The sequence below is a fragment of the Hydra vulgaris genome, chromosome 04 (assembly GCF_038396675.1).
Source record: "Hydra vulgaris chromosome 04, alternate assembly HydraT2T_AEP".
Lineage (NCBI taxonomy): Eukaryota > Metazoa > Cnidaria > Hydrozoa > Anthoathecata > Hydridae > Hydra > Hydra vulgaris.
In genome coordinates, this window is record NC_088923.1 from 16,106,786 (window position 1) to 16,127,350 (window position 20,565).

At 30.0% G+C, this 20,565-nt stretch overlaps 1 long non-coding RNA gene across 1 annotated transcript; it reads left to right on the forward strand.

Moving 5' to 3' along the window:
• The first annotated feature begins 6,117 nt into the window (after positions 1 to 6,117).
• Positions 6,118 to 8,669, forward strand: LOC136079001 (uncharacterized). Its single transcript, XR_010637850.1, has 3 exons — positions 6,118 to 6,756; positions 6,953 to 7,049; positions 8,473 to 8,669. It is a non-coding gene; the product is annotated as an uncharacterized LOC136079001 (long non-coding RNA).
• The last annotated feature ends 11,896 nt before the right edge of the window (positions 8,670 to 20,565 follow it).

The window sequence follows — 20,565 nt, forward strand, 5'->3', positions numbered from 1 at the left end:
GGAGTTCATCGGTTTTTTTTTTCGTTTGTTTTCGTACGGTTTTAAATAGTTAAAGCGCACTGTTAGAAAATTTTGGGGTGAATCATTGATGAAAACACCCGAAAAAATCCTTTTGAGGGGTGATAGTACATACCAATGTGATATCATTCCAAGTATTTTTAAAATCCAGGATTGGCGTCCGTGAGAGAAATTTGCATTTCAATGTTTTCCTATAATAGTCATAATTAAAACCCATATTCTTGATTGGAAAAGTTTAAATAACATTGTTTTTTTCTGTATTCCATTCAAAAATTATACATTTTGCGAAAATAGCAAAGCAACAATTGAATAAAAAAGGCTTCTAAAGACTAGTTTCAGAAAATAAATTAAAAATAAGCTTCTATTCTACTCTACCAAATTTTTTCTTCTTTCTGTTTGGAATGCCATTACACTAACTAAACATGCTTACTGTTAAAGTCAACAACACAGTTAAGCAAATGCTTTCCATATTCTAGGTGAGTTGTCTGCTTCTTGAACCGTTGCCAGTGAGGCTTAAAATTAGAAAGAAATGGACACATGGAGGAATACAGCATGAACCTTTGGTGTGATGGTTGCAGGAAGATCATGGTATGAACTTCTGAAGTTTTCAATGTGTTCTTGGTAATTATTATCAAGCTGCATTCCAAAACAAGCCACGACCACCTTTTCAAACTTTCTGAATGTATCAATGAATGGAAATGCTGCAAATGCAGCTGCAGCCTTTTCCTGAAGAATGTCTACATTTTTCAACAGCTTTTGGCAGTGGTTTCCTTAAAATAGTCCACCATGGAAGGGCTGCAGAGGGATGTATAATGCCTTTGGCCAAGTCTTGCATTCTGGCCAAATGTTGGCCAAGTTTTTGTAGAGATGGTTGACAACACCAAGAAGCAAGTGAACTTCCATGGGTGGGATTGCATCAAGAATGAGGGACTCACTTGGGAAGTTCAACAAAGGTGAGTGGATGACATTTCCAAATTGTTTAGCTTTATTCACATCATTTCCATGAGCAATGAATTCTTAGTGTGCTTTTTTAATGCCTCCAAATGTTCTCAAAGAACCACATAGTCCAAGTTTTGAAGAATCAGCATCACACGACAACATGGATGTTTACTGGCATGGGATTGAATTCCACAGATGATATTTGCAACTTTCATATCACAAGGCAAAACAAAGTGAATTGAGTTTGACTGTGTCAGTTTCACAAGGTTTTGTATGCTTTCATATGTTTCTGAAATTCCTTCAGAAATGGCAATTAAAAGCTTTTTTTTTACTCCAGAGTCTTTGAAGGAAAAGCTGCAAAGCTTTAGTGATTTTAGGACTGGACTTGTTGGTTCTGGAGTTGTCTCTAGAACACCCAGACTCATCTTAAGAAAGTCTCCACCCCCATCAATTCCAATCTTAACAAGAGCTGATCAGAAACATTTCGTGCAGATAACACAAACTGCAGTAGGCTGGCAACATCCTTGCAATATACAACTTCTCTGATTGTATCACAATTGGAAAATTTCACTTTTGAAACAGTGAAGTAGTCATTGAGCAGCTTTCCTTTTTCTGAAATCTTTTTAGCAAAGTAAGGCTCAACAACTCTTTGAGGGCTGATGAAGTTTAGTGTTGAAGCAATTTGTTTTATGCGATTGTTGGATAACCCTGTATTAAGCTGAACTTTCACCAAGCTTTTAGCAGGAAGTGGTTCCTTGAAAAGTTGAGTTGGTGCTGCTTTTCCTAAAAAAAAATTAAATATTTTTAAAAAATTGAATGGTGGATTTATGAATATTGGTTTTCTAAGGCATAAACAAGAAAATAATAATTTCTAAATTAATCAAATAGACATACCAAATTTGAGTGGTAATTTAGGACTTCCACTTACTTGGCTAAGTTGCACAGTACCATTGGGTGATGAATCATGTGTTTTCAACACAGAAGAAACCACAATCTCTACACCTTTGGTGTCTTCTTTTGCTAGCCTTAGTAGATTGACCTGTCTTGTTGCAGAGGTACAATGATGTGGTAATCCTGGTCCAACTATTGTCAGACAATGTGAACATCTCTTATGAACTGTGGGAGGGCTTCTCTCTGGGACCACATTGCTGGTCATTGGTAATGGTGTTTTTCCATTGGTTTTTGCAATTTTACAAATGATGCAGTTGCAATCAGGTGAATTTCGTGTGGGTTGTTTCACAAGGATGGAAGAAAAGTCATAGAGGTTAGGAAAAGGCTTTGTAGCCTTTCCTTCATCAATTTTCTGACAATGGAAACGACAGTTTGTGCACATCCCATGTGGAAGTCTATCATCGTTTAAGTCCAAAAGTTCTGGTGAATGTTTTGTCAGTCTGCTTATCAGAAAGGGTGTCAGTGATCGGTCACTTTTTGACATGCAAAAAATGCAAACATAGTTTCGACACTCAGTGTGAAATTTTGCCTTGTTTGGCATTTCAAAACTTTAATTTCTTCACTTAAATTTTTTTCAAAATAACTAAAAACACAAAAAATTCAAGTTTAACTGTAACAGAAAACAATAACAATTTTGACAAATTTTAAGCTGTAGGGCTGTGGAAAATAACAAAAAAACACTCAATTTTTATCAAGTGCAATTTTAATGCTTATCTGTTTCAAAATAAACCTTAAGAAATGCAGTATTTGGTTGTTTAATTCATTTTTTTTCAAGCAATGATGATTTCATTTTTTTCTGTTTTAAGCAAATATTTAAATGCAAATTTCTCTCACGGACGCCAATCCTCATTTTAAAAATACTTAGAATGATATCACATTGGTATGTACTATCACCCCTCAATGATACACCCTAAAATTTTCTAACAGTGAGCGTCTTATAATATTTTGCTCGCAACATATTTCCCTTAAATGATCAGGTCTGTGAATCAGGAAAAGACGAAAAAAATTGAAATGATAAACTTTGCCGTTACATAAAAAAAAACCCCAGACCAAAGATTCTTTCTTTTTTTCTTTTCAAATCTTTATTAAATCACGATTGATTTAATAAAGATTTGAAAAAAAATTTGATTGTTCAAATTTAAATAGGATTTTAAATAAATAAACTTTTTAGGTGAAATTAACATCATAGTTCAATAATATGATCTGTTCTGATCAGGGCCGTCCCAAAGCGGTCTCTCATGGGGGAGGGGGGTCGTATATGTTTTTTTCCAACTAGAGACACCAAAAAGAGAGAGAGAGAAAAAAAAGCTTCTTGATATTTGACATTTGCCAAATATACTTCAAAAATTGCTAACTGAAATGCTAAATGTGCCAACTCAAATGCTGTTGTTACATTATAAGAACTTGATTCAAAATAAAAAGAAGGTAAAAATGCACCTTCCAAAAGCGAAATTCCCTCCAATGTTGAACAAACATTGAAATATGCGATAGAGTGATGGAATGCAAAAGAGCAAAGAGAAATTTTCAAAGATATTTTTGAAGAAAAAATTCTGAAGTAAAAATCACCGGATATAACTTTCTTACTTTTCTTTTTACCTTATAATTACATTGGATGTTAAATAAAATTAAATGATAATAATAATATATAACAGCTTTGAGGGGGATATCCCCGACACGGGGACCGTTTGGGACGGCCCTGGTTCTGATCGTTAATTGCCAATTTTTCCTTATTATAAGCTCTTTCTTGGTTGGAATTATAATATTTTTTTGTAAAAACTGACAGAAATGTTGTGTTTGACAATTTTATTAAATTAATATGTACTAGAACAGTATTAATATGTGTTAGAGCTAGGATCTATTGTAGATAAAAGCACTTTTTTAAAAATTTTTAACTAAAATTAATTAAACGCTTTTGAGTGGAATTGATCTAGAGACTCAAAAATAGTGTTCTTTAGATTCATAATTAGGGGTTATAAAAACGTTTTAAAAATTATATAAATAAGAGAAAAGTTTCCTTAAACATTATGAAAACTTGATGCAAAAAAAATTATAGCATCTAAAGCTCTTTTTTAGGCATAATACTTTGACAAAATCATGCTAATTCCAAATAAAAGAATTCGAATGATTAACAAATTGCCTTAACTACACCGAGTATTCCTCCTTGGCTTATTAGCACATTTGCACTTCTGAGAGTAGTTGAGCTGCTTTATTAACATAAGTTGGGTAAAAAACTATGGTATATGCCTAACAGCTGAAGCATAAACAGAGAAGACAGAGGGGGTGTAAGGGGTGACTAGTCCCCCTACAAAATTTACTAGACGGCGTATTGGACACGGCAAAACTGGATCTATAGTTGGCAGTCGGCATATGTCAGCCGACGAAGGTCTTTTTTGTCTCTCTCGGTCTTCTTTAAGATCATAGTTGGCAAAAAAGTTTTTCTTGGTCTTAGTCAACACAAAAAAAAAAAGATAAGTTGCGCCTCCCTCCTTTAAAATCTCTTCGGGACGGCCCTTAGGTTCGTCGTTTAACGTTTCTGAACGCACGGGAATAATAGTTGGTTTACTTTTGATAATTAGAGCTGTCGAAAATCACAAAAATGCCAGAAACTTATTAAAACGGAACCAATTGAACAAACGGGTGAAAACATGTTACAAAAACAATATAATTTTTATTGCTGTACTTATAAAAATCAATAACAATTTTTCATTTAATGATGTCATTTATTTAGAGCTGTTCTTTTTCACTTGTATCTAAATTTTATTTTAATTTAAGTTTCCAGGTTACAAACATATCCAATGTTTCGGTTGTTAAAAATGATCATATGCCCAACAGTCAAAAAAGCGCATTCTGATTAGGACCATCTCGAAGAGATCTTAAAGGGGGGTTAATGTATCTCGTATATGACGTAACCTAGTCGGCATATCTAGTATTGTAAATACTCGGAGAATTGGTCACGTATAACATACCGCCGTTGATACCAGAAAAATACGCGTTTAGTTTTAAGTTTCGAACTCGAGTTCAATACCACTTATTTATCAAAAATACGTATTTATATTATTTGATCAAAATCGGAATGATATTGAACCCGATTTTGATCAAATATTAACAAATAAGGGAAAAACAAGATTCTTTGCTTTTAAAGCGCAAGCTTAAACTGATATAGCAAAAATAAAATTTAAATTAAAAAGGTTTCTTAAGAAATTTAGTAAATTATCTCCAGTACAGTTACAGTACTTTTTTGCACTAAAAGAGTTACTAAAACTTTATAATAAAAATATTTATTACTACTTTTAAATTTATTAATTTAGTTTTATGAAGTCCTAAATTAATATAATTCAAATATACGTTAAATCCTATCATTTCATACCTTGCTTATTTTATTCCGTTGATTACTATTTTATTGACATTTCTGTTATGCTATTACCTTTTTTTGTTCTGTTTTAGAAAATTTAGAAAAATAAGTTAAAATTTCGAGCCAGCACTGACATTTTAATTGTTGCTAAGCGTTAAATTTTGTTATTAGGATTGCAGTTCTTTTATCTGTTTTTTGTTCTTTATTCAATAAGTATTTGATTTAAATTAAATATGATTATAATTTGATATTTTATTACGAGATATATGTCTTTATATATATATATATATATATATATATATATATATATATATATATATATATATATATATATATATATATATATATATATATATATATATATATATATATATATATATATATATATATATATATATATATATATATACATATTTATATATATATATATATATATATATATATATATATATATATATATATATATATATATATATATATATATATATATATATGAATCTTTTTAGATTTTTTCATGTTATTTTTAAATTTTTTGTTCACGCAATTCAAGTTATATATGTTTATAGTTTGCATATATGTTTATATTATGTTCAAAATTAAAATGTTTTTGATAAATATATGTATGTGGTAATATGTGTTATATAATTGTTTTATAAATGCATTTTTTAAATAGTATAAAATGTATCTATTGTGTATATAAATATTATAAGAAGTGTTTATATATGTTGTATAAATTTAAATAAATATATTGTGTTTTGTAGTTAGTATATATGTTTATATTATGTTGTTTCCATGACATAGAAACAACATAATATAAACATATATACTAACTATAAAACACAATATATTTATTTAAATTTATATAACATATATAAACACTTCTTATAATATTTATGGACCATGTTTTCAAAGTGTGTGACTCGGCAAACGTGTTGAGCAAGATTTTGCATAAAGTTGTTATTTATGTTACTAATGTTGTTACATTTGGCTTACCTTTATGTTGGTGTCTATTGTTAAAAATTATAAGTGGTTTTATTATTGAAACTCACTGCTTTTAATCGTTCAGTAAAAGTCACCCAAGAAAAATCATTTTGCCATATATACATTTTGTTTATATCTTAATTTGAATTTTTAGAACCATGACGTACTAACATGAATTGTTTTTTCTAAAAGCTAACATGAAATAACAATATTTAACAACTACTACTCTCTTATCATGACATCTTATCTCTATCTGATATATTGATTTGTGATTCATATATGATGTTTTTCTTTGTATTTACTTATCCATTACATTTTTTCATTTCAGATTTATCATATGATGGATTTATGCAATATAAAAGAACGAATATATGTAAATTTTTATGAATTTTTTAAAAACATTTGCTAATAATTAGTCCAGTGAACGTTCAAACTTCAATGTTGCATATGTCATCTTTAAGTAGTTTCTTGGCTTTTCTAAATGTGTTTCTTATTCACATGGTTTTACAAGCAAGGTATGCAAGCAAATTTGAGCTGAAAATTTTTTTTAGCCTTTAAGAAGAATTGGCGTTACACTTTTAAATTTAATTTGTTTAAATATAGTAGTTTTAACAAATAAATGTTTGTTTGTTCTTTGTTTTTTTACTTATTTGTTTTCAGATTCTCAAGAACTTGGCAACTTATCTGAGTAAGTTTTTTTTTTCTTTTTAGTGCAATTGGAAAGAGCTGAAAGTTATTTTTTAGAGCAATTGAAAAGAATTAAAGTGTTTTTTAGTTACTTCACACGGTATAACTGATACTGATTTGAGTAAGTTTACTATTTTGTTTTAATTTATATTGGATTTATTTGATATATGTTATATTAGATATATATTTTATGTATTTAACATGGAAAACTGACTGTAATTTGTTGACACAAAAGTTTATAAACATAAATCTGCCTATATTTCAGTATATTTTATATTTCTCTGTATCTTTATAAATATTTTTTCTTAGAAAAAATAACAGACTAGAAAAAATAAATAAATTCCTTTTGAAAGTAGAAAATGATGTATTTCCATATTTCATTGTGTAAAGTGTAATACCACTTTTTAAAGGTATGCGAATAGATATATAGGGGAACATGGGGCAAGATGACGACTGTTTCAAAAAACGCCTGTATCTTAGTCTGTCCCAAAAATTAAAACTTACCTTTAGCTGGTGATGTAGCAAATGTAATAAATCAAGTCAAACGAGGATAAAAAGTTTTTTTCTCAATGCCGGAAAAACTTTTTTAATTCTTAGCTTTCGTCACAAAAATAATATTCAAAAAGAAACCATTGATAAATCTAGTAAAATTAATCTACTTCGCTTTCAGCTAAAATCAACTGTTATATTTAGTTTTGCTTAACTGTAAGTTAAGCAAAACTAAATATAACAGAGATATAAAAGAGATAACTGTAGGTTGTCATCTTGCCCCATTCGTCATTTAAATATTTAATTTAGAGTAAAATATACTGATTGACATTGCTTCATTTTTTTATACAAGATTGCGCATTTATTATTTTTATGCATTAAGGTAAAAACAATTTTGTGCATTGTAGTCTAGATTCTTTTTTAATTAAAAATAATTGATGTAAATAAATGTTAATTAATATTTTTGATAAACCACTAATGTATGTAAACATATAAAAAGATATGGATTTCAATAAATCTTAAGTTTAAATAAAGACTTTGATTAGAAAAGATCACAATTTGTAAGATTCTTTTACGTTCATTTATTCAGTTGCAGCAATATAAGATACTGGTAATATGTTTAATGTAAATAGTTAAATTGAAATAGATAGTATTAGGCTCAACGAAGTTATAATGTAAATGCTTATAGGCAACTTGAAAATAGTAGTCAAATGAAAAAAATAGATCATTTCTAAGAAATATTTTACGATTTGCTTGCTATTTTATGGTATAATTGTTTAAATTGTTTAACTATAATTGTCCCTCGATTGTTCAAATATTGTAATAAATAAAATCTTTTCATTCCAAGTATTTAAGCTAATAAAATATTTTATTAAGTTGTGGTGTTATTTCCCAGCGTTACTACATTGTGTTGTCTAGCCTTTTTATAATCTTTTTTAGTTATTCTGTAGACACAGAGTATATATTTTCTGTTATTATTATCCTAATTCTACTAACAATAAAATGCAAATAGTACTTTTGTAATTAAAAATTTTTTTTTTAATTTCATTTTTTAGGTATTTGCAGGCTTTACTTGACTTTCCGTTTCTGGTACCTGTGTTGTGACAGACTTTAAAAAGAACTCAACTGATGTTAATTGCGGTCTTCGTCTTTGACTATAAGCAATGATGTTGCTGATGGGGAGTCAAAGTTAAAACATTTACAAATAAATTTGTATTTAATTTTTTAGATAATATATCAAGTTATTAATGTGTTTTTATTGTTATTAATGATTTAATAACTCATAACCCGTATTACGGGTTGCTTTCTGCTAGTCATTATCATTATGTTATGAATTCATATTAGTTAATAAAATTGTATTGAATATTCTCTGGTTATCGTGTTTTATACGTGTTTAAATGCGAGTTTGATACTCAGTAGGCGTCGTATTGTATACCTGTCTTTATACGCATCTGATAGCTATTTTTAATGCCCGTTTGACACGATAAAATGGCTAACAAATAATGCGTATTCTGGAAAGTTTTAAATGCGCATGTAATACCAGGAAAATATCGTATTGAGTATTCTCTGGTTATCGTGTTTTATACGTGTTTACAAGAGTTACAAATGCGAGTTTGATACTCAGTAGGCGTCGTATTGTATACCTGTCTTTATACGCATCTAATGCGTATTTCTAATGCGTATTCGACACGATAAAATGGCTAACATACATATCACATCGATACGTATTTAAACGAGTTTCTAATGCGCATTTACAACTAAATTTGCCGACTGGGAAAGTCCTCGTTTTCCAACATTTGCCGACTGCCAACTACAAATGCAATTTTGCTGACTCCAGAGTCCAAATTTGTTGACTAATTAATTTACTAGGAGACTGAGGGTGTCTTGTCTCCTAGTAAATTAATTAGTACGCACCCCCTCGGGACAGCCCTGATTCTGATGGTACTGAAGATGTAGGTATATACATATACTTGTGTGCTAATACACCTAAATTTTAGGTAACATTTTGTGCTATCAAAACTCTAAAAGGTTTCGTTGACAGTCAATATCGATTCCGACCCCTTCATTGACTTCGGTAAGTCTGGTCCGTGCTCGCTTTGAGATTGATTTTTTTGAAATGTAAGCTATTGTTATGTCAGTATTGGAAGAAAATTGAAACTTTTTCATTATTTTCTTCCAATACTGACATAACAATAGCTTACATTTCAACTCTGATAGTGGAATATGTTTAATTTCAAATAAATTCTTCAAAAAACGTTAAAAGCTTACAACGTGGATCTAATACAAATGCTTTTAGCCTAAGTAGTACACTGTACCATTCTGGGTAACAATGTTTTGTTATTTCAATAGTAACTGCATTTCTGCCATTATTTGCAGCAGGGAATATTGCGCTAATCGAGTTATATTGTGGTATTGTAACTATACGTATCAAGTTGTTATTGGAAAAACGGTTAAAATTCCTCTTGGGAATATGTGATATATATATCGTGATTATGGGTGTTTTGTTCTTTTGTAGTCAGCAATTAAACATCAACAGACTCGAGCACCCTACTCTACTAGTTTTCAACAACTCTTCTTTGTGTTTAAAATATCTTTTATCTTAATATTTTGTTATAAATAAATTGAACTTGTTTTACAAGTCCACTTTTACGTAAAACTACAATGCATTCAACTGGTTTTGCGACTCGGACATTTTTTAGAACATAAGACAACACGGGATAGACTAACGGTAACGATGAATATTGTTGAACTTACAACATAGTTTTTACTTGCTCAATGGTTTTAAAACCTATATAAGAGCTTGTGCAAGCCAGTTTTCATATGCTATTTTCAGAGTTATAGCTTTTTTTTTGTTGCTGTTTGATCTTTCGATCAAACAGCACAACCTTCATTTAGATATAATTATTTATTCTAAATAAAATAATTTAAATAAATACCAGCAAAACTAATGCTTAAATTTCTAGTATGGTAGCGTGGTAATGGGGTAATGTGGGTCTAAGGGGTAATGTGGGTCTAAAAACATTTATCAGTTTTTCAGAAGAAAAGTTTTAGATTTTTTTTTTTTTTGTATGTTATAAGTGGTTAAAACGACTCTCTAAGTTTTAATTATTAGCTCACTATGCAAATTCTTAAATATATTTTTTATTCAAAATGGCTTATACAAATAAAAAGAGATTTTTATCGAAAATCCTAATCTTCAGGAAAAGGGTATTAAAAATGGGGTCTAACGCAAAGCAAATGTTTTATCTGGAAGAAAAATTAACAGATAATAAATTTCAATTAGTCGGAACAATGCATAGTTTTTTGAAATAAGTAACTTTTTTGGGTTGGGAAATGTGAATCTATTTTTCAATTTGTTTTGTGCCGTTAAGAATCTAATGCTTACACAACAATAAATACCTTTAAAATGAAAATTAGTATAAATAAGAAGTCTGACTATGCTTCTGGATTAATTTTTCTGGGGTACTGTTGCTATAGATTCCTGTAGATGATCATTAAAGATGTAATAATGATATCATGTTTTCAATTAAAACTAATATATAGTTCAAAATTCAAAAATTATGACCATATAAAGTTTAAACTCCCCTCAATTTGAGAAGGTTACAAATTTTATATGGTCATAATTTTTGAACGCTGAGAGAAAATACTATGAAACTTAAAATTTATCGATGAATATAAGTCTAGTTGAGAATAGTGCAAAAAATATTTTATCAACTTGTTACCCCTTACGTTTGGAGTGGGGGGATGAATTCAAAGAGCTTTTTCGTTCTCAGCCTCCAATCATTGTAGTTTTTTGCAAAGGCTCATTATTTGGCATAAGTGTAAACATACAAATGTTTGGAGTTTGCTCCATGTCCGGAAGTTAGCTATTTCTAGCACTAAAAAATGCTGGATCCGTTACTGATTGGAGTGACACCTAAAAAAAGAAAAAAAAAAATCAACAGCAATATTAATAAATAAAAGCAAACGTAAATTAAATTATTTAAAAAAAAAAAAAATAAGAACGACTAAATTATAATAAATTAAATTATCTCATTTCTGCAATTGACACTGGAAGCCAGTCAAAAACAGCAGAATATTGCACTCAAGCTGCTAAGGATGCAATCAAAATTGCTAAAGAAACATATACAAGATACACATAAACATTGTCATTCTTATGCACAAATATTTTAAATATTATTGTGATAAAATTTTGCCTTGTTTTTTCTAGTTGTAATATGATTTGAGCGTGTGTATTTTTTTTTTTAAATGTTTTTTAGATATATATATATATATATATATATATTTTTATTATTTTTATTTTTATAAATCCGACTTTTCTCACGTTGTAGATTGTTTTAGTTTAAGTTTTGATTTATCATGTGAACTAGAACAATTCTATGTAACTATCTATATTAAGAACAAGATTTTTAAGTTTTGATTTAAAAGAGAATATATTGTCAAGAAGAGTAATTAAGGTGTATTTCGGAATTAATTTGTTAGGGTAACCTGGGGCAAAGCGAGACACCGGGGCAAAGTGAGACATTTAGGTTTTCTACCTTTGTACAGAATTTTTTTGAAATGATTTAGCAATCTTGTTTTATTATATTAAAAATTGCATGTTTTTTTTTATGTTTTAAAGTAGTTTCCATCAGTTTTTTCATATAATATGACATAGAAAAGTGGGTTTAAAGCTTACGAGTTGCGTCAATTTGATTGAAAAATCAAAATTAATTTTTTTTTCTTTTGTGGAAAAAATCCACGTATGCAGCCATTTTTTTACTAGTTACTGAAAAAGATCGTCTAAGTAAACGTTTACGATAGCAAGTTTATAAACTTGCTGATGATAGCGAGTTTGTAAACTTGGTATCATCATTTTATGAAAGAATTTTATGTAAAAGTAAAACATAATTTTATTAGAAACTTTAAAAGAATATAACATAACTTTGTTGTCGTTTAGTGACCAAAAAATTTTAAATGAGAAACTACAAGAGAAAAACTAATCAAGCTAACTGGAACGAAGATGACATGAAAAATGCTATTACAGCAGTAAAGTTGAAGCAGATATCTTTAAGAAAAGCTTGTAAAAACTTTAGTGTGCCAAAAGATTCACTACATCGGTGTGTTAAAAAGGTTTCACCTAAAAGTGGTTTACATACTAATTTACTTTAGAAGATTTAGAAAAGTGCTTTCTCATAACTAAGAACAAGATCTAAATAAGTATATTATTATATAAAGATATAGAAAATTCATTTTATGGTATTTATAGTATATAAAGATATGTGCAATTCATTTTATGGTCTCTCAATGATAGATATTAGATTGATAGTATTTGAGTTCTGCAAAAAAAATTTAACTCCAAATCCTTTTTACAAAGATAGTAAATTAGCAGGAGAAGACTTTGCACGAGGCTTTTTAAAACGCCATCCTGATTTATCACTAAGAAAACCAGAAGCAATTTCTATAAATAGAGTATTTGGTTTGAATAAAGATAATATTAAAATCTATTTTAGTAATTTAGAGAATTTGTTAGATAAATATCACTTTTAGCCACATCCAAATTTTAAATTGTGATGAGTCTGGGTTTTCATGCGCCCATAAGCCATTAAAAGTTATCTCATTCTCAGGAAAACGGTGTGTTTCATTAGTGACAAGTGGGGAAAAAGGAGTCACAACAACAATTTTATGTGCATGTAATTCTGTTGGTCATTATGTACCAACCATGATAATTTTTAAGCGCAAAAAAAAAAGAAATTATTACTCACAGGTAATGCTCCAGTTGGAACTATTCAAGGATGCACAGAAAATGGCTGGGTTAATACTGATTTATTTCTTGAATATATACAACATTTTGTTAAACATGTACTATGCACCTTGATCTACAACGTTTTACTTATATTTGACAGTCATCGTTCTCATACCAAAAGCTTAAAACTTATAGACTATGCTTGTGACAATGGATTGTTTTTGCTATCTCTACCACCACACACAACTCATAAACTTCAACAATCGGACCGTGGATTTTTTAAGCCTTTGAAAACCCTTTTAAATCAAGCATGTATGAGATGGATGCGAAACCATTCAGGAAGACGAATAATAGTAATGATAAATAATAGCTAGGACAACTGTTTTTAAAACAGTTGTGAAGTGCAATAACAGTAGATGTTGCACTGTATCAGCTTTTGACTAAAAAGGTGTTTTTGTTAGAAAATGAATATCCAAGGACATTTTTGAGTGATAATAGTTATAAAATCAGGTTATCCACACCTCATAAAATTCACTTTGAATCAGGGTTGATAAAAACCCAACCCAGCTGGGTTTTTGGGTGGGTTTTTGCTAAAGTTTGGTATAAACCTTAAGTAACAAATTTAAAAATATCTTAACAACTTTTTATAGTTTATAATATAATATAATAAAGCTATTGCTCATTTTTTTTATACAAAAGCTTAATTAATAATCAAATTGCATTTTTTTATAGTATAAATATATCTTTAAATAGATTTATCTTTTTAATTAAATTTAAAATATAAGTAGATTATACTTCTTCAACATGCCAAAGTATCATTCAGGGGGAAGAAATAAGGCTAGTGAGTGGAATGAAGTGACCATAGTAAGTGATCAACCAAATAGAGTAATTTGTAATTATTGCGAAGTGAGCATAATCAAAAAAATAGAGAGAGTTAAGATCAATTTGGCTAAATGCAGAAGAAAGAATAAAGGAAGCGCTAATAATTCTGCTGAAGTATTAAGCGATATATCAGTTTTAGAGTCAAGGCTATCTACATCTGCAGCATCAAATAAGTCTAACCTCTCCGATGATAAGGAGCAAGATTGCTTAAGCTTTATTAGTGATTCTTTTTATTCGTCAGTTATTCAGTCAACTGCAATGACAATGCAAAGGCAAACATCCATTTCTAAATTTGTTACTACAACCACAAGCAATCAGAAAAATGAACTGGATTTACAAGTTGCAAGGTTTTTCTTTTCAGCAAATATACCATTCAATGTAGTAGAAAATCTTGAATTTACCAAGCTGCTTAAAAAACTTAGACCTGGATATGAGCCACCAAATAGAAAACAGATATCTTCAGAACTCTTAGTAAAGATAAAGGAAGAAGTAATCAGTTTAATGAAAAATGATCACGCTGGTGATTGTGCTGTTACCCTAATTCAAGATCGTTGGAGTACATTCAGTAATGATCCTATAATTGATCAAAGCATCCAAAATGGAAATAAACCCTATCTCATTTCTGCAATTGACACTGGAAGCCAGTCAAAAACAGCAGAATATTGCACTCAAGCTGCTAAGGATGCAATCAAAATTGCTAAAGAAACATTCAATAAAGATGTAAGTGTTAAATGTTTAGCTGTTTTATTTAATGTATATATATATATATATATATATATATTTTTTTTTTTTTTTTTTTTTTTTTTTTTTTTATTTAGGTATTTGCAGTATGCACTGACAACGAAATAAAAATGTCTAAAATGAGTAGACTTTTGCAGGCTGAAGCCCCTAAGTTAATAACATATGGTTTTTCTGCTCATTATTTAAATTTTGGTTGAAAAGTATGTCTCTTCGAAGTCCATAGTAAAGCATATTATAGCAATTCATAAATATTTTCGTAATCATCACCAACCAAACGTATGTATTGAATTCTAGATTGTTAAATACTTATTGATCATATTCTGTAATACAATACTTTGAAATAAAACAGCTGTGTTAATGATATAAGCCTAATGATAATTATGACAACAGAGATCCTAGCTTTATTTTAACGAAATTATTTTTTAATATTTCTTTGTTAAATTTTCTTGGATGGTTATTGGAAAATGGTGGACTGATGCCACAGCTACCCAATGATACTCGCTGGAACTCCCAACTAGATTGTTTACAGACATACATTTCTAATCATTCTCTGTACGTTGACATTAGAGGTGAGCATATGGAATCCATTGATCCTTCGATAGGAAGCCTAATTAACAATCTGTCAATACAGAGAGAAGCAATAAATTTATATGCACAACTGAAAATTGTTGGTGTTGCGTTAGATAAGGTTAATAAAATTAGTTATTAACTAGATATTTTAAATTTAATTATAATAAGTATATTAAAACTACTTATATTAGGCACCATGCAATCATTAACTTTATTTACATAATTATTAACAAAATTATTGTGTTTACTGTAGTTGCGGGCAGACGATACAACTTTGTCTGAGGCAGTTGAGATTTGGCAAAGCCTCATACATAATGAAAAGTTGGCTTTGTACAAAGATGACATTTTGAAGAGGTTTAAGAAAGCAATTGTTCCATATCATTTTCTGGCCAATTTAACAGATCCAAAATATGAAGGTAACTAAACAATTGTAAAAAAATTAAAATATTGCATCTGATCAATTTTAAATAAAAACAGTTGTACAGTTTTTATAACTTTACTTATTTACTTAGGAAGAACATTGGATAGAAGTCAAGATGAAGAAGCCGAGGAATGGTTAAATGAAGTATATCCTGAATTTATGCCAGGCTACTATGCATTTAAACTAAAAGATGCTAATTGTTTCCCAACATATTTATTCAGCGATAGTGTAAAAGCACAACATCAGCAACAAATTGGTGGAGAATTATAGAAAGGAAGGAATCTGAGTCTTCCAAATTGCCTGCAAATTTTGCAAAATTTTTATGGCAGTTGCGCACATGTCCAGCTTGTTCTGGATCCATTGAAAGATTTTTCTCATCTTTTGGGATTATTTGAAGCAAAATGCTTGTATGAATTTACAGACATTTAAGATCAAGATGCACAATTGCTGATGACTAAGTTGTTAGATAACTTTGTCTTAAATATTTAAGTTTGAATGTTATTGCTAAGTAAAATAAAATTTTCAATTATGATTTAACAAACTTCATATTTTGTTTTTGTTAGAACAATTATTGAGCAGCATCAAATCTTGTGTGTTAATGGAAATTTATTTATGAAAAAAAAACAATAAATAATAAAAATTTAAGACCAAAAACCCATTAAGTTGGGTTTTTGGTCTTGGGTTTTTAGGTGGGTTTTTGGGTTTGGGTTTTTGGGTACCAACCCTGCTTTGAATGCAATAACAAAAAAAAAGTGAAATTTTACAGCAGCCAGAGTTGACTACATTAGAATTAACGAGTCATGATAAATTAAAGCCAAATGAAAGCCTTTCAGAGACCACTGTTACTTCATCAAGTTCTTTTGAAGAAATACTTCAAATTCCAAAACTTTATCCTCCAAAAAGAAAATTAGCTGAAAAATCTCAGATTATAACTAGTTCTCCATATAGAAAAAAAATTTTACTTGAAAAGAACAATGAGAAAAAAACAATAGGAAAAAAAAAAGAACAAGAAAAAAAATTTACTAGAAAAGAGATGACAATAATGACAATAAATTAAACAAAAAAAATATATAAAAAAGAACAAAAAGAAAAGAAAATTAAAGAAATGCTTGATTGAAAAAGATGTAAACAATGAAGAGAAATGGTTTTGTCTAGTTTGTCAAGGGAAATGGTGTAATAGTACCCAAATTGACTGGATAGCTTGTTGCGTATGTACTGTTTGGGTACACGAAGACTGCACATTAAACGATGTTTGCTTTTTATGTGAATAAATTTTATTCAAATTTTTTGACTAACATGAAACTTTGCATATGCATTTTTTTTATTGATATTATTTTTTTAATTCCTATCATGTTTTTTGATTTAAAAGGAAAAATTACATTATAAAATGATACCTTTGTGTTTTTATTTGCATTCTTATATTTAATCAGACCGAATTTATCAAAAGTCTGTTTTAATTTTATTGAAAATTATATTTTCACTCAGTTTTTCTTCAAATGAAATCTGTCTAACTTTGTTCCAGATTTTGGGGAAAGTGAGAAAGGGTAACTGCTGCCATTTTGAACTTAATTATGTACCAATGCAACAACCTATCATCACAAATATTTAAGAGATCATTAGACACATAATGTGCTAGTGGCTTGTAAAATTTCTTGTTGTGGAACGTGATTCTTCTCAAGTTATAAACATTTTCCCTAAAAGTGTCTTGCTTTGCCCCAGGTTACCTTATATAAATAAGAAATAGAGAACTGAAAGTTTTTTTTTTGTCTTTTTTTTTTTTTTTTGGGGGGGGGGGGGTACAATAAAGTTACCACTTGCTCTTGCGTTAAACTTATTGGTAATTGAATGAAAGAAGTTTTCTGTAAATCGTGAAGGAACTAATCCCATTTTGCATTTTAGCATAAAATGTATACTAACATAGATATTAATTTGATAAATGTTTAGCGCTTTCATTTCTTTTAAATAGAGGTTTAGCATGTGTAAGTTTATTTTATGATATATTATTCTAGAAGCATGTTTCTGCCGTCGATAAAGAGACAATGATATTGTTTTGTGTGACTTAAGGTAACTTTAATGTAACTTATGGTAACATTGGGTAAGTTATAATTTAAAAAAGTAACTTAAAAAAAATTGACAACGTAGATTTCATTTAAGTCGTTTGCGTACGAATATTTAATAGCATTTCAGTAAAAAAAATCTAAAATTAGTCCCTTACTAAAAATATAAATATTTTTTCACAATTATAGTTAGTTTCCGAAACTTCATGCAAAGAAGTTTTAAAGTTATTGTAACTAATAGGGGCGTTAAACATCGCGTTTAGTTTAAATTTGAGTTTTATTTCATTATTCTATTTAAAACCTCATTCTTATATTTTTAACTGTATATATAAATTATATATACAGTATCGGACAAAACGAGTGCAACCAAATAATGCTAATTCAGTTTCTTTATATAAAAGTGCTGCATTTTTTCAATTTAGAGAAATAACTATGTAACTGTTTAGAGACAAAGTTCTTCAAGTTTTATTCATCACAAAGTTCATTATTTGTTCACGAAAATTGATAAATTAATCAAAACTATTTAAAAAAACTTGATTTCCTTCTGGACAAAACAAGTGCAACTCGACAAAATGTTGACCAAGCTGTACTTCGCTATCAATATTTCGTGGCGAATCCTTTGTTGTCGATCACAGCCTTGCATCTTCGAGGCATAGATTTGATCAGGTGATCGATGAAACTTTGTGGAATCGCTGCCCAGGCCTTTTGGATTTGCTCAAACAGTTGATCCTTATTACGAACACCTTCACGATTAATTCTGCGGTTGACGATCTCCCACAGGTTCTCGATGGGGTTGAGATCCGGAGATTGAAGCGGCAAATCCATCACCGATAGGTGGTTGTATTGAAACCACTGCTTGACTACTTTTGCAGTGTGTTTCGGATCGTTGTCTTGCTGAAAAACCCATTTTATTGGCATATTCCATTCAGCATGAGGTAACATGACATCTTTCAGGATATTTTTATACATGAAATGGTCCATTACTCCATCGCTTCGATGTATTGGACCTAGACCGTTAGCAGAAAAACACCCCCAGACCATTACATTGCCTCCACCATGCTTCACGGTCTTATGGCGGTAATGTAAATCGAGGCGTTTTCCGGCCGGTCGACGTACACGGCAAATGCCATCGCTCCCAATGATGTTGAACTTCGATTCATCACTGAACAGGACAGTTCGCCATTTCTGCACATTCCAGTCAATATGAGATGTAGCAAACAGGAGTCTTTTCTTCTGGTTTTTTAGTGAAATCAGTGGTTTCTTTGCAGGGCGTCGAGAAAACAATCCGGCTTCAACAGCACGTCGTCTGATTGTTCGGTCCGATACAGGCAGCTTTAATTGCTTTTGTATCTCGATTGATGATATCCAGGGATCCTTCTTGACGGATCTGACGATCATAGAATCCTCTCTAGAAGTGGTGGAACGCGGTCTTCCACCTTTGTTATCTGCTGCCAACTTCCCCGTAGAACGATATTTGGAACATAGTCTTGATACGGTCCATTTTTTCACGCGATATTTATCACAAATACTTTTTTGTGACATTCCACTTACGTAATCGCCAATAATTTTCTTTCTTAGTTCCAATCCAAGACTGTCGAGAGCCATTTTTGCACTTGAAGTCATAAAAATAATAAAAATAAATAATCACGCTACTCAAGGCTTACCGTGTTACGTTTACCTTGTGATGATATAATAATGCTCTGTGGAACACAACGTCTTGGTTGGATGTGGACTGTATTGATGTAACGAAACACTTGTTGTATTTCACTTCTTGTATTGATGTTCTTCGATAAAACACTTTGATAAAACTCACTTCGATAAACTGTCTTGATAATACTGACTGATTGACTTCCATATACTGACTGAATTACATGTCGATTTACATGTCTCTTATATAGTAAAATGAACTGTGTGAACCTGTTCTGGAAGATTCTAGATGCTTCTTTTTAATGCTTCTGGAAGCTTCTGGATGCGTCTGAATGTTTCTGGATATTTCTGGATGCTACTGGATGCTTCCAGATGCTTCTTCTGGAAACTTCTGGAAGCTTCTGCATGCTTCTGAAAACTTCTGGATACTTCCTTTAATTATTAAAAAACAGGGCCGTCTTAAGGCCATCGGGGGCCCTAGGCTAGACTTAATTTGGGGGCCCCCATTTTTCCTTAGTAAAAAAATTAAATCAAATACTAAAATAGGAAACATTTATTAAAGCAATGATAAAATTTACATGTGACGTTTACGTGATTTTTTTCTTGAAAATTCTTTAATAATATCATCAAAATCAATGGTTAAAAGAACATCTGATTCAATTGACATTAACGACAAACAGTTCAATCTTTCTTGCAGCATGGTTGAGCGGAGTTCATTTTTTATAAGTTTTAGTTTTGAAAATGATCGCTCGCCAGTGCAATTTGAGACCATCATTGACAGAAAAATTCTAAGGGAAATTTCAATATTTGGAAAAGTTGATTCCAAGTGGTCTCTTTTTAATGTTGAGTAAAACTCTGTAAATAAATGTTCATCTTTTGAAATGTAATATTTAAATTGCTGGCACTCAAAAAAAAGTTCATTTTCGTTTATGTCCTTCTTATAAATTTGTGCTAGGTTTGAACAATGGTCTTTTAGTTCAACATTGGCAATTGTTTGAATGTTTACTAGAAATCCGAAATTGTCATTGATCTTCTCATATGCTGATGTTCTTTTTTCTAAATTTGATGTTAGTGAATCAATAACAGGAAGGTATGTTTCAATTTT